Source organism: Leucopleurus acutus (genome assembly GCF_964270905.1).
Source record: "Leucopleurus acutus genome assembly, chromosome: 18".
Taxonomy (NCBI): Eukaryota; Metazoa; Chordata; class Mammalia; order Artiodactyla; family Delphinidae; genus Leucopleurus; species Leucopleurus acutus.
This window is the reverse complement of record NC_139160.1, coordinates 60857200-60871887: the sequence shown is the minus strand read 5'-3', so window position 1 is coordinate 60871887 and position 14688 is coordinate 60857200. Positions and strand designations below refer to the sequence as shown.

The 14688-nt window shown below is 34.8% G+C and overlaps 1 protein-coding gene across 1 annotated transcript in view; it reads right to left on the bottom strand.

The window, feature by feature from the left end:
* The window catches only part of GPC5 (glypican 5), a gene marked incomplete at both ends in the record, with an annotated part of 1374381 nt that overhangs the window by 1311025 nt on the left and 48668 nt on the right, over positions 1-14688 (bottom strand). The window lies entirely within an intron of this gene.

The following is a 14688-nucleotide window of genomic DNA, read 5'->3' as shown; positions in this document are numbered from 1 at the left end:
TTAGGAAACAGATCTAAGCACATCCCCACAAGCCAAAGCCTGGAACACACCTGCCTGGACCCAATCCAGAGTTTGGTGTTAAGCTAAGATCAGCCAAACCCTAACTGATCCGCAGACACACAAACATGAAATACACGCTGCAGCTCTCTGCCTCTGAGATTCTGTGGTTGCTTCTTATACAGGGATAATTGACTGATAAACAATACGCCTTTTTATCTTTATTTTTACATGCTTTTTCCCACATTAAAAAAAAAAAAGAAAACTTAACAGCAAGACATCTTTCTTACCAGAATGAAATCTCTCACAGAGGAATAGCCAATGACAGCATAACATTACCTACTAAATGCATTTTTCTTCACTTCACGTTCAAGGTTATATACTTATATATGAAAGGTTTTCTTTCCAAAGGAAAATGAGTCCCAAAAGGGACCAAAATTTGGCTATTTATTAAGAAAGTATTCAGAAAAAGCACAGGAGAGGAAGAAGATAAGAAACAAAGCAACAGCTGGGATGCACTTTTTGCCATCTCATGTAATTAGGAAAAGAAGATGTAAATTACGATGAACTTTTCTAGAGAGGAAAATTAAAGTAACTCTACTCCAAATATCTTAAGTTATAGTAATGCTCTTTATGTTTAATATTATTTTGCTCTATGTGCCATTTCTTTGGTTCTTGATTTCCTGTTATTTATATGTTATAAATTAAGGACATTAACTAGAGGATCAATATATTATCCTTCTCATTGCCTTAAATGCTATAAACTTTAGTAGCAATGTTGCCCATAGTAATTATTCAATAAGTGTTTTATTAGTGAAAAATACCTTGTCAATCACATTTTATACTGTCTTTACTTCCTACTAGTACTGTTATCAAATTTTTTTCTTATTTAATACAAAAGTTTATCAACTATATCTGAAAACTGGCCCCACTAATCTAACAATGCTTGTCAATCATTCTTTTCCCTTGCCCTTTTTTTTCAGACTACAAATGAATTGTTAGAAATGGCCATCCTAATTATCTATGGACAAATTTTGCCTGTAAGTCAGAAACTGGCACAGTTTCTTTCTTATGTTATTTTCATTGTTTACATGAGCGTAATCATATGTATCAGACTCTCAAAGGTAGCTGTGGACAGAGACAGAGAAATTGACAGATTTCAGCACAACTATTAAGGAAAAACTAGTCATATAATCACATGCAAAAATCTTTATCTCCTATCCTTATATAAGAGTGAAAAAATTGCATGTTACTATTCTAGTTTTCCTTCAGATGGATATTGATAAACCAAGTTAATAGATTAGTTAATATTCTGTAAAGACAAGAAAATGTCGTGAACATTTTTGGCACGCTATTCTTCCAATATCTTCTAATTGTACACATTGACCAAGGACTCTTGCCAAGAAGAAAATAGATTTATAAAGTACAAGATATGCAAAATATCTCCATCACAAATGACTTATTATGTAAATTCTGCTGTTGAGAAATCTAATTTACTTTACTGAAAAATCACGAGGGCATCAGCACAGTACTACAGAAGCAAAGCTTTCAACAATTCCTGCCCTCCCCACAGCCCACCCTGGGTATCTCTACTTCCAGCTTCCCCAAATACATTTCAATTTTAATATAAGCAACACGATTTTTAGAATGAGGGAAAAAAACTGCAATATTCTTTCATGCAGAGTGAAGATCCAGTTAATGAGCAATAATTAATCAGAACAGCTTGCTTCAAACTACATTCTTATTGAGAATTATGCGGAGTCTATAAAACTGATAGTCTAGAGAGCTCTAGGGAAAAAAAAAAAAAGATTTCTCCATGGTATCCTTGCTCAACTAACACTGCTAAGAAATGGAGCATCTTAGCCTGAGAGGAGAGAAATAGCTGTCATAAACAGGTTCCTTACTATTCCTGGAGTATAAATAAAATTTTGAACTGCCTGTTTAAGCTCCTTTTCTTTGCTGGTAATATTCTGTTCTGAAGCTTTGTTGATGGATGCCAACTCTAAATATCACCTGTGAAGGAGATAAAACTCAAGTTTACAGTGAGGTGCATGACTGTGTCATGGCTAAGAAGATCTGGTACAACAATTTTACAACAGCCAAAATATATATATTCTTGCTTAATGTCAAATATATGGAAATAAAAATATACCAACCAAATCTCAATTACACTGAAAAAAAACAGTGAACCTTGTACTGTACCCTTACAAGGAAGCATTCTACAACCAACCTTGCTTACGTTTCTCCTTCTAATAAAGGCAATCCCTCCACCGTCTGACCCTACTTCTATTGCTGTGTTGACCCCTCTCTATTGTGATTACTCATTATTTTCCTTAATAGAATATGAGAGTCAGGGAGGAAGGACCTACGTTTGCATGCTCCCTGTACTTTTAGCACCTTGCAGAATCTCAGCTCTGAAAGAAATATTCAGCATATGCTCACTCAATTGAATTCAACAGGGAAATCATACTCTTCATTCTCCCATCTCTTCACTTTGGTGAGCTCAATCACCAAACCACCTAACGTCAACCTGCAGAAAACATTTTCCACTTTGCTAAAAAGCAGCAAAACTCAGATTCTTCTCCATAGTAAGGGATGATATTTATCAAAGCAGCTCAAAATATTTTAAAGGATATTACTAGATTCCAGGAAAAGCCATTTAAAATTGGAATTATTTTAAATATTAGCATACATATATTAAAGGTGATGGAAGAATAAAATTCAGAATTGTAAAGAACAACTCCAAGCAAATTCTACACTTACTAGACAAAAATATTTGAGATAATGGTGGGAAGGGAGATAGAGAAAACTTAAGAAGTATGAATAATATGCAAAATGGGCAACTTTCCCACCAGATCATTTTTAAAAGGATAATTCTAACTCTTTATCATTTGACATGTATATACTCTTACAGTAATAATTTATATATGCATATCTTATAATACATTTTTGCCTAGTGCTTAGTGGATTAATTGTGGTTTACTAAGAAAATTCAAATGACAAATAATGTGTTCAATAAATGACTGTGGTGATAGTTGTGGTAGGAGCAGACACAACTGTATTAATAAGTAGTATTATTAATCTGACAAACACTCAGTAAATTCATTATTCCAACTGTCATCAATACTTCCATCAATAGTTTCAAATATCAGTTTGAGTCAATAAGACAAAAATATTTATGTATATATAAATAGCCTCACTATAAAAATAACATACATATTGACAATAGGAATAAAATAAAAATTGAGTTCCCCCAACTAAGATATTTCTCTCTACCTAATTTGCCAGGCCACTAGAAATGTTCTTAGTGCCATCAGCCTAGAAAGATATGTTACGTATGCAAAATATTATTGATACCTAATTGAGCCCTTACTATATATCAGTCACACTTTTAAAGCCCTGTACATGTAGTCCCTTATCAAGTCCTCATAACAACTCTTTTAGGTTAATATAGTTTTTATCTCCATTTTACAGATGAGGAAACTGAGGCACATAGACATTAGGTTAATTATCTAAGGTCACAAAATAAGAGTTAGAGTTAAACCCAGAGGATGCAACCCCAGAGACCATACCTTAAGGTCTAGAGTGCAAAATAAAAGAAAAATCACCATCCAATCCACCTAAATATGACCCTGACTGACACCAAAAAACAAACAAACAAAAATCACATTAATTGAACATCAACCACAGATTAGGTACTATGCTGAAGAAATGTGTCTCAGTCTATTTAGACAGCTATAACAGAATACCATAAACTGGGTGGCTGATAAATGGCAGAAATTTACTTCTAACAGCTCTGGAGGCTGGGAAGTCCAAGATCAAGGAGCTAGCAAATTTGACCTTTGGTGAGGATTCACTTCCTGGTTCATAGGAGGATGTCTTCATGCTGCATCCTCATATGGCAGAAGGGGTGAGGGAGCTCCCTGGGACTTCTTTTATAAGGGCACTAATCCCATTCATCAGGGCTCCATCCTCATGACCTTATCATCTCCCAAAGGCCCCACCTCCTAATATTATCTCATTGGGGATTAGGTTTGAACATATGAATTTGGGGGAGACACAAACATTCATTCTATAGAAACATGGTTACCAATATAAGACATAAATTCTGTTCTTAAGAAAGTAACAATACTCGATGAATAGAGAATTCTGGGGACAGGACCTGCTAGTGAAGAAAAGATGCTGTGAAATGACTAAGAACTAATTTTGAATAGATGTAACAGAGATTATAGTGGACATTTAAAGCTATGAATATTCGATAACATTTTAAGTGGCAAGAAACTGCAAAGCACTGAAGAATTTTAAATTGCAGAATGACACATGAATATTATATTAAAATCTTAATCTGTTAAGTCACTGGGGATCAGCAGAGGAAAATGCTAAAGTAGTTAGTCCAGCCAAGAGGCTGTTGCAATAAAAAAAAAGAAAGTGTCAAGAGGAACAGGAAGAAAAAAGTAAATTTGAGAAGAAAAGCTCAATTTTAACTAACACGGAGAAGAAGAAATTTGAGTCATTGATGTCATTGAAGTTCTCAGTCTAAGACTCAGGGTAAAAATGATGATACCATGCATAGAAATGGGAAAGATGGGATGACAAGTTGTTTTTGAGAAAAGGATGAGAAATTTACATTCAAACATAATATTTAATGTGCTAGCAGGATATCCAGGTAGAAATATATATAGCAGGCAGCTGAGAGACAAGACTAGGTTAAGAATGAAACATTCAAAGAAACAAAAATAGAAAGAGGAAAGATAAAAAGAGTGAGGGAAAAATGATCTTAGAATCAGGATGAGGGTCCACAACAAGGTGCCAGATACAAGGTGATGACAGGACAGTTCTAAGGTGGAGCTGCAAATGAAATGAATTAGTAGTATTTCTTTTTCCCTAAGAGCACTCTTCATCAAACTGTGGGGCAGCATGAGAAAATGAAGTGCCATGCTATTACCACTTGACATCATCTCTCTTAACTTCCAGACGTGCCCTGAAAAAGTATACCCCAGTAAGACTGCAACACAAATAAACCAGAGTGAACTAAATTAATGCTCCTAAGCTTTCCACCAAAGGTCCATTAATCTGTTTCACAGTAAGGATTAAATGTATTAAATGCATGAAAAGACTATATTTAAAGCTGAAATTATAATAAATACTCAGAGAGACAGTATCTTCAAACGAAAAAACAGCAGGTAGTTCGTGATCACCAGGATAAGAGGCAACTCAAAGTAAAATTACACATAACGCAGGAATGTTTAATGTGAAACCAGGTCCTGCCTCAAAGGGGTGATTGCTACAGAATTTCCTCTGCAAAACACTCAAATGAAGGATCAGTAAAGAAGAAATGTCCAAGCATACAGTCTCACAAAACACTCCACAACTAGCACCGTTAATCAAAAGATAATCTATTAAATATCACAACACTCCTTCAGTTCTTGTTTTGTTTTGTTTTTTTTAGTGTAAGGTCATAGTTACCAGCACCTCATGGGAGCGATCAAAACTGGATTTGCAGATTTCTACAGTATGCTGACGATCACTTACAATAAAAATCAGAATGAGAAAGGGAAACTGAGAGGACCATTGAGCCAGGTAATAGATTCAGTCTAATATATCCACACAGCAGGAACCAAATTAAAATGTAGATAGAATTCTAATATAGTCCAACTGTAAAGACTTGCTCCAGCAAACAGCTAATCCTGAAGATACAAAATTGGTTACATTAATTATTTTAGACATTTCTACATGTATAAACATGTAAGTTAAAAATAGCATCAAGATCACAGTATGTGAGATAAAAAGGGCAAAACACACGTAAGTTAGAACCACTCTCTTACCTGATGCAAGATCAGGTCATAAAATAATACTTACGTGATTCAAAAGAACGCAGATGATTTCAGTGGATCACAAATTATGTACTTAAATTCAATATGCCTTCTAATGGCATCTAAACTTTTCCTGAGAACAAAGCAGGTTGTAATCTGTTACTTTCCGTCTTCCGTCTCCTGTCCAATTCTTTTTCCCCATTTCCTTTCCCAGCTGAGCTGTGATACCACTGTCAGTTTCAGCCGCTCTGGTAAGGAAAGGAAGATTTCTGTAGTAAAGAAGCACATTTCTGTAATTTCCAAGGGGCTGTTTGACAGAGATGGAGGGATCTTGTAGACAGGCCTTGCAGACAGCTGTCTGAAGGAAATCACTGTTCTGCTTCAGTTAAAAAAAAAAAAAAAGAGGAAATAAAAAAGAGGAAGGAAAAAAGGAATGAAAGAAAAAAAGAAAGCATGTTCATGGATAAGGCACTAAGAGAAAACAGTTACAATGACATAATCAACCTACTACACTGTTAATCATCCTGGTCATGGCAACATAATAATAAAACGACTGAAAAGATTAACATAAGGGTAGATTCAAACCTAGGGTATTTATTTATTTTTCTGGAAAGATGAATCTGAATTTTTATATAAATAAGGTTTACAAAACCCTGAATGTAGTAAATTAGAAGAGGGTAACAGTGTTATTTAAACTTCTGAATAGAAAAGAAAAAGATATGATAACCTTTGAAATTTGAGTGAAATTTTTCAACTACAGAATTTGCTATTTGAAGCAAATTTGTAAAACTGATCATAATTTTAACCATAAAAAAGCTTAAATATTGAATAGCAGAGGTTTTATTGGCTAAATTTTCTAATAAAAATGTAATAAAACTAGAAATAAATAAGAATCTGATCATATCTTCAAAATTTTGAAACATATTTGTGTTGGTTTCCCAGGGCTGCAATAAAAAAGCACCACGAACTGGATGACTTAAACAACGGAAATTGATTGTCTCACAGTCTGAAGACTTAGAAGTGTGAGATCAAGCTGTTCTCAGGGCTGGGTCCTTCTAGGGACTGTGAGGGACAGTCTGTTTCATGCATCTCCTCTGGCTTCTGGGAGGCTCAGGCATTCCTTAGCTTGTAGATGGTGTGCTCCCATGTACATGTCTGTCTCTGTCAAAATTTGCCTTTTATATAGGACAACAATCATATAGCATTAGGGTCCACACTACTGACCTCATTTTAACTTAATAACCTCTATAAAGACGGTATTTCCAAATAAAGTCACATTCTGAAGTTAGGATTCCAACATTTCTTTATGGAGGGAACACAATTCAACCTACATCAACATTCTTTAGGGTAGATTAAAGTTTCATACAATATGCGTTCTGTGCTCCCTGTGGGAGCATCAGTGAGCGCAATTCCATGATATCAGGCCTGGCCTCAGGACTCGCTTTGACAGATGAGATGTGAGTGGAAGCAACATGTACCCCTTCTGAGCAGAGACGGGGAGCCAAGACCATCTTTCCCTTGGTCACTATGGCAACATCATCCCAGACAGGGCTGCTCCTTTAGCCCGAGCAGGAAAAGTCATCACCTACACATAAAGGACATGGAACCTCCTTGTGGATGTAAGCCACTGATATTTTGGGGGTAATTAAAACTACAGTAAACCTAGTCAAATCTATCCCAAAACCCTCTAGATTACCTCAAAGAAGAAAACCAAAGTAAAAAAAAAAAAAAAAGTAAAATTTCAGACTGTCGAAAAGAACACTTCATAGTAAAATCTATGCGCTACAGCAAAGCTGTAACCAAAGGAAAATGCATCCCCTAAAATACATTCATTACCAAAGAAGAAAACTGTAAAAGTTCAAAGAAAGTAATAATCATCTTAAGAAATCAGAAACATATGAAAGAAAATTTTTTTAAAGTAGCAAGAGAGAGTTTTAAAAGATTAAAACAGACCTTATTAAAAACAAAAGGGTAAAGGATAACTAAATCTAAAAGAATGTTCTAGAAAAATAGTATCACCATAAACAAAACCCTTATTAGGACAGACGTCATGAGACAAAGAAAAGAAGCTAGAGAAAAGAGAAAGTGGGAGAGAAATGACAGCATAAAGAGGATGGAAATTTAAGAAAGGTAAGAAAGACAGAAGCAAAATTAGGAATGAGAAAGGACACAAACACAGACTCTTGGGAAATTAAATACTCTTCAAGCTTACTTCCCAACATTCCCAGCTCCCACACTTGGCTGCGGCCTTAGGGGAGTACTCGTGGGCCCTTTAACTCTCCAGACCTTCTTCTTCACCTGACCTTTGTTCTTCCCTTGATATCACCATTTTCAGAATTTCTTTCCTAATCTTCTTCCCCAGCAATCCACATCAGATGTCGTCTGTCTGAGATCTTATCTTATATCCTGAAAGGTATCTTTAAATCCTTAAAACACACTGAAAGGTAATCATCTATTTCCAGCCATAGATTTTAAGCTTGTTGAAAGCAGTCATCATTTTCAGTCCTGTCTCTAGATGAAAGACAGGCGGCCCTCGTTTTGCACAGTTCTCTGGTAACTAAGATCAATGGAGCCATGTCAGTCAAGGACCCGGTTCAGATGGGCATGAGTTTCAGTTACACAAAATTGTGCAAATCGAGGACTGCCTGAATACAGTTAAGTGCCCAGTATTTGACATATACTAAGTAAAATATTGACAAAGGAATGGATGGATTCTCTAGAGCAGCTTACACACAGACTTGGAGTTGAACAGAATTTTCAAAAAAAAAAAATTTACTAAAAATTAAGATAGAAATAAGGAAAATGAGGACAACATAAAGCAGTCCCTGAGAGTATTCTCTTGCAAGACTCAACATTGATCCTGGGTTCCTTCTCTTCCTAATCCCACCCCACAGTCATTCAGTTACCCAGTCTTGTTAAAATTATCTTCTAAATATACTTAGAATTTCTTTCTCCCCTATTCTCTATCATCATGAACAAAACTCAGTCCTTTTTTTCTCTCATTCAGACTATTAGATAAACTAACTGGTCATACTACAACCAAAAGAAATCAGCCAAAATCTTAAATCAATATTTAATAAATACATACTAAAAAACAGTTTTAAAAACTTTTAACATATTTCAATTCTTGAAAGCATTTCAAACAAAGAGACACTGAAATTTGTCCTTACTGAAAAAAGCAAGAGAAGAACTGAGTAAACAGTGAGATCTCAAACGATGTTTATGATTTAACTTTTATTTAGTTTAACTCAAATTCTGGGAAGAAGCTTTCGATGAAGCTACCATATTTATCTGAATAAATTTATACTGCCTACTAGAATGCACTGAAATTGAGAGGGTCTATGATTAACAGCACTTAGATTTGATGGAATATTCAATAGATTCACAGGGGTGACTTATTTAATAAATTTTGCCTTAGGGAAAAAATTAAAGAAAAGTTCTTTAAATGAAGGCAGAAAAGACAGAACCTGTGAAGATCTTTGGGTTGAAACATTTAGACATTTTAATACAAAAATATTACAATAATATTTTGCCTATGGATACCCAACTGCTCAGCACAGTGTGTTGAATAGCAATTCCTTCCTCCATTGAATGGCTTTTGCACCTATCAAAAATCAATTGGGCATAATTTTGTGGTCTATTCTGGGGCTCTTTAATCGGTTCTATGTGTCTATCCCTCTGCCAATGCCACACTTTCAATTAATGTAGCTATATAGTAAGTCTCGTTGTCTGGTTGAGTGATTCCTCCCACTTCACTCTTCTTTGTCCAAGTTGTTTAAGCTATTTCAGGTCCTGTGCCTTTCCATATAAATTTTAGAAAAAGCCTGCATAGGTCACACAAAGTCTGCTAGGATTTTGATAAAAATTATGTTAAACCTATAGAGTAATTTAGGTAAAAAGGTCATCTTTACTATGTTGAGTCTCCCAATTCATGAATATGGTATGTCTCTCCATTTATTCAGGTTCTTTGATTTTTTTTCCATCAGCATTTTCAGCGTACAGATCCTGTACAAGTTTTGGAAGGTTTATACCTAAGAATTTCATTTTCTTTCACTTTCCTTCTTCCTAGCTATTCTTCACATCCCCCATATCTCTTAAAATGTATGAGGTTGGATGATACAATAATTATACAATCATATTCCCTAAGCAATCACTCTAATGTGCTTCATGTGAACTCTTTGATTTTTATGTGTTCCAGTAAAATATATAGAATTGTTTGGTACATGTATTTTTAAGATACCAATATACGGTATTGTGCTACATACCTCATTCTCACTCTGCCCTTCTTCACTCTACCTTATGTTTTTAAAGTCTATTCCTGTCACTAGGTATGCATCCAGTTGATTATTCCTCATGATGCATACTATTCCATAACGCATTTCTGTGTATTTTTCTTACCTTTCCCTCAATTACAGACACCCAGACTGCCTCAACTGCCAGCTATTACAAGAAACACTGCAATTAATATGCATTTATATGTCCCCAAATGTTCTCTAAAAAATTTTCCAATATATATATATAAGCAGTAGAGAATCAGAAAGAAGAAAAAGAGGGAGAGAGAACACATATTTTTGCTAAGTGTTGTCAAATTGCTTTCCAGAATAGCTGTACCAGTGTAGGCTGACGATTATTAAATATATTCTTAATTTGCATTCGAAATATATGATCCCATTAAAATAACAAATACACTAAATATATTGCATAAGAGTTGCCAAATACAGAGACAATTTAATTTAAACCTACTATGAAGGTTCGTAATAAAAACAAATTAAGCAAATTGGCCTAGATCATCCTAAAGTATTGCCCTGAGACTACGGCTAGAAAGTAAGCATATTAAACCCAGATTTTAAACATCATAACATGAACAGAGAATTTATTGTTCCTTCTTAAACTGCAGGACACCTTTGTCCACCCCTCTGACCCCTTTCCTAAATCACACTTTCCAGGGATTTAGTGTCCATCTCTCTCCATATTGTCTTTCCTCACATAAAGAGAAAACCCTCTAAAATGCCGCCCAGACAAGCAATAATAATATTTCACATTTCCAGCAGGTAGGAAGTACAACTATCAAATAGTTACATAATTTTATGGAACAATAATTAGCAACATTTGGACCAAAATAAAAATTATCTTAATGAACAGTACCCTCCAAAGTAGTTCAGTGAAATCTTAGATGAAACTTTTTGCCATATTCTACCAAGCACAAAACCTTTCACATTGCTCTGAAGACTATGCATTTACTTATTGATTCCATGCTGTTGTGAAAGGACCAATTTAAAGTTAGTGGCTCTATCTAAAAACTCACAAATGCATAATCTAAAGAAATGCCAAAGTAAACTGCATACATCCCCGAAAGTGATCCAAATGAATCTAGCAATATCAAAAATGTAAAGCCTTTCACATGTGAAGTTCTCATTTGGCAAAGGATACTAAGAAGATAAAGGCTTTCGTTAAGTCATTGAATAGTTTTCCATGGACTCTGTCGCTTTGCACCAAACCTTAGATTTTGGTGTTTATGTTAGTTTCTACTACAGTGAGAGTCAAAATATTACAATTTAATGAAATTCGAAATTACATCTGATTACCAGCTGGGCAGTAAAAAGAGTTTGCTTTAAAATGTACCAGTTATTATTCACCAACTAATTTCTCTCAATGGCTTGTCTTTACCATTAGAGAGCATGTTTGGCCATAACCCCACACACGTGCAATTTAACTCTTGGAAAGCCCATCAGGAGCAGGTCCAAGGAAGTCTGGATCACCAAGGCCCTTCTCCTGCCTGGCCACTGAGGCACTTCTGATAATGTGCCAATTGACTTTATGCAATTCCCCACTTACAGAAATTCCATTAGACAATTTTTACCCTGAGATGTTCTGCTGCCACTCAAATGTTAGGGAAAAAATATACACCACACGTAAAGGAAGAAGGATAGCTACCATCTACTGAGCGCTTATTACATACCAGGCATGATACTAGTTACTTTACTGGAATTACCATGACCAATTCTTATTAATTGCAACCTAGAAGAAGGTACTATTATTATCCCCATCCTACAAGCAAGGAAATGAAAGCCTAGATGCAGGTCTTGAGAGAGTATTCAAACTCAGGTTCTCTAACTCTAGAACCCTGTTCTTAAACTCTTAAGCATGTTGCCTATCTGATAACAATAACAAATGTTTTCCCATAACAAAGACCAATGTTTATTCTACTATAAAGTAGCTTCAGTTTATTCCTACTTATGGTAAAAAAATGAATATGCTTCATAAGTTAACATTCAAGTCAAGTTACACCCTGAGGAGATGGAGTCAAAGAAATAGTACAAGAGGAAAATATTCTTCAAGGTGCAAAAGTTCAATTATCTTTGTTTATACTAAAGTTAGCCCACAGGCAGAATTACTCTGGCATAAAAGAAACACAGCATAGCTATCCAACAATTACCTTTTATTTACTGTTATGACTTTCTGGATCTTGAGATGCTGTTTCAAGCCCTTTGCCTTCTGCATGAGAGCTATAGCATATATATCCCATTTATTGCTAGATATATTTTATGCTAAAAGCATGAAGATATGCATGGATAATTTCCCATCATGAACAGCTACATTGAGGAATGGCTATAAAATTTAAGTCCTCTATTTGCCTGAAGAAAGAGAGGTATCGTATTTTCCATTATATCTTACCACTTTACCAATTAAATATTATGGACGATTGTTTAATATTTTAATCTTAATCTGCTCTTCCCCCAAGGCTATAGAGGGAAAAAAAGCTTAACTATTAAGAAAATTCTCACAGTTTTAATAAACTGTACTTTATAATTTACAATGAATTATTATATTATTTAAAATTTCAAATTAGACAATAATGCCACTTATATGAACTGTATTTCTAATTCATTAAGAGATGATATAATAAAAAGACATTATTGAAATGACTGATAATTATTGATATTGTTTGGTAAACAGAACTTAGTTCATTTTTATTTATATAAAAATGTAAAATGTGCTCTTGGTGTTCTAAGAATTACCACCAAGACTTCAAATTTGAGTCTTAAGGGACTTAAGCTCATCACAGAACCTTACTTGCTGAGTTATTGACAAACAAAGATTTTATTTTCAATTTTATATAACCATGTTATACCTTTTATAATTAAAATAAGTTTAAAATAAATTTTTCATATATAAACTCATGATTTTGCCCATAATTTCTATTATGCAACTTTATTCTAAATACTTTCTCTCACTACATGCTTTCTCCAGTCCATTCTCAAAGTTTGTTTACAAATTTCATTCAAGTCAATCTTACTTATTTGTGTGTTATTCATTTCTTTATAAAGCCCTTCACTTTAAATTATGCTAAGTATTGAAAATAGGTTTCATTGGATAGAATCATGAGTCTATCAAAATTAATTTTATTTTCATACTTAGATATGTTATTGAAACAACATCTCTTTGTCTGTTTGACTTACTTCACTCAGTATGACAATCTCTAGGTCCATCCATGTTGCTGCAAATGGCATTATTTTGTTCTCTTTTAAGGCTGAGTAATATCGCATTGTATATTATATTGCTTATATGTGGAATCTAAAAAAAGGCTACAAATGAACTCATCTACAAAACAGAAATAGAGTCACAGATGTAGGAAATAAACTTATGGTTCCCAGGGGTAAGGGGGAGTAGGGATAAACTGGAAGATTGGGATTGACACATACACACTACTATATATAAAATAGATAACTCCTAAGGACCTACTGTATAGCACAGGGAACTCTACTCAATACTCTGTAATGGCCTATATGGGAAAAGAATCCAAAAAGAGTAGATATATGTATATGTATAACTGATTCACTTTGCTGTACAGCAGAAACTAACACAACATTGTAAATCAACTATACCCCAATTAAAAAAAAAAAAAGAAAGAAAGAAACATCTCTACTACTTTACAGAGCTGGGCCGTAGGGAGGAGCTGGATGTCGCCTGGCTCTTCCACACCATTACTCTTGTCAATGATCAACCTCCTCCAATATGTTTATGGCGTAGATTGTGGTGATGGTTTCACAGGTGTATACTTATCTCCAAATTGTTTGTCAAGTTTTATACAGGACATACAGCTTTTTGTTTATCAATCATACCTCAACAAAGTGGTTTTAAAAAATATATTTAAAAATTAGAGCTTCCCTGGTGGCGCAGTGGTTGAGAGTCTGCCTGCCGATGCAGGGGACACGGGTTCGTGCCTCGGTCCGGGAAGATCCCACATGCCACGGAGCAGCTGGGCCCGTGAGCCATGGCCGCTGAGCTTTCCCATTTGGGCCGCTTTCCCAAATGGGCCGCTTTCCCATTTCCCACCACAGTTATTCAAAACTTCACTACCATACACACACTTCCTATTCCATTTTACACCATCTCCTAGAGCTCCAGCAGGGTTCACTGTCCCTAAGCACATTGCCATAGAGGGTGATCACCCCCAAACTTGGGGTTCAACCAGTAAGGCAGAGGAAAAACAAAAGGTTTTCATGTGGCATATGCCACACAACAACCATAGTGAGACATAAATTAATATCTCACGATAAACTACTACTTATGAGGTAGTACGAAAAATGTGAAAAGACACATTGTTGAGTTTTAAAATAATTTCTTTAATATTTTAATAATGCCAATATTTTATCTTTCTTGTAAAAATAATATAAATAAATTGATCATTAAATCATAGCATTACCTAGCTTAGATAAAATTTTGTAGGGCCTTAAAATACATTGGACATTTAATAGAGACAAATCACCCTTCATGAAACTAAATATGTTGACTCAAAAATAGCTATTAAAAAAATGATCTATCAAAAGAGCTGGTAAGTGCATCAAGGGTATATTTCAACAGAATTTGTTAATGA